The sequence below is a fragment of the Triticum urartu genome, chromosome 7A, assembly GCF_056163025.1.
Source record: "Triticum urartu cultivar PI428250 chromosome 7A, HENAU_Tu73, whole genome shotgun sequence".
Lineage (NCBI taxonomy): Eukaryota > Viridiplantae > Streptophyta > Magnoliopsida > Poales > Poaceae > Triticum > Triticum urartu.
Window position 1 is genome coordinate 14365590 of NC_141879.1, and position 1614 is coordinate 14367203.

Here is a 1614-nt window from a genome sequence, read left to right on the forward strand (position 1 = left end):
GCATTACCCACATAAGCATTATTATACCATAAGGCACACTTGCCATGTCCAAAATAACACTCATAATTTTCTTTGTCCAAACATGAAACGCTAATTAAGTTTCTATTACATGAAGGAACATACAGAACATCTCTAAGTAGAAGCTTGAATCCATCAGCTAACTCCAAGGAGATGTCGCCGACAACTTCAACTTCCTCCTGAATTCCATTGGCTACTTCAATGCCTCTTTCTCTTCTTAGCGTAGTCTGGGTCGAATGGAATCCCTGTAAACAGTTTGCAACATGAACAGTTGCCCCTTAGTCAATCCACCAAGTAGATTTTGAAAAATGTGTGCACAAGGATTCATTAACTAAGAAAACAATTTTGTTACCTTGCTTTGCCATTAAGGACTTCAGCCAAACATGGCAGTCTTTCTTGTAATGCCCGGTCTGCTTACAGTGGAGACAAGTGTCTTTGTCCACTGGGAAAGGCTGTTGCTGACGTTGATGCTGATAGGGAGCTTTTCCTTGTGGATTTGAAGGAGAACTTTTTTATTTTGATTGTAGTTCTTTTTCTTGTGATCCTTCACATAGTTCAGTGTACCACCATGTGAGGCTTTTAGTCTGTCCTCTTCTTGGACGTACATCGCTATTGTCTTTTCAATGTCCCATGTTCCAGGTGACATATTGTAGTTCACAACAAAAGTTTCAAACTCCTTTGGCAGTGAAGCCATGACCAGGTGGACCAGGAGCTTTGGTTTGATCTCCATATCCTCATCCATAGGCTTTAGCTTTGCTGACATATTGCTCATCCTGAGGATGTGCTCTCTTATTCCACCACCTGTGTAGTGTTCTGTCACCAGTTATTTTAACATCTGGGTGGCATATATCTTTGAAGAGCCAGTGAACTGGCTCTTTATCTTTATAAGCAACTCCCCTGCGGAAGTGCACTCTGCAATGGAGCCCACAATGGTGCTCTCAATTGTATTCTTTATAAAGGCCATGCATTTTTTGTTTGCATTGACCCACTTTTGGTTTTCTATGATGTAGGACATCTCCAAAGGAGCATAATCCCCCCTCTTTTTAGTCCACACAGCATCGTCATTAGTGGTCTCTCTTACTGGCTCTGAAGGTCTGACCGGTTGTGGTTCATCCAGAACCCAGTCCAGATCAGCACAAACAAATGCCAGTTCAACTTTCTTCCTCCACTCAGTGTGATTGTCACCTCTGAGTGTCGGAATATCTTTTAGGCAACTCATCAAGTGAAAGCCTTCTGAAATCACAATTTAAGTGACATCAATATAACAATCATATGCATTAATGTAACGTTGGTCAAATTAAACATATAATTGTCTATGCAATTAAATTTATATTACCGTTGGGCAAAAAATAGAAATAAATGCACCTTTAAATTTCAATAATAAAACATGATCATGTTATTAAACAACGTTGGTCATAAAAAATAACATAATCATATTCATTTTCATAATCACTTTAACATGCTCTTAAAAACTTAATACTATATAAACTTTTATTTTCTGTGTAAAAGAGCATTAATTATTTATGCAGCGGAAAAACATGAATAAAAAATCATGAACATTTTAAGCTTTACAGAAACTTTTCTTTGACCGAATAA

The 1614-nt window shown here is 38.0% G+C and overlaps 1 pseudogene; it reads right to left on the reverse strand.

The window, feature by feature from the left end:
• Positions 1–216: 216 nt before the first annotated feature.
• On the reverse strand, positions 217–1243 carry LOC147956944 (uncharacterized; annotated as a pseudogene).
• Between the last annotated feature and the right edge of the window lie 371 nt (positions 1244–1614).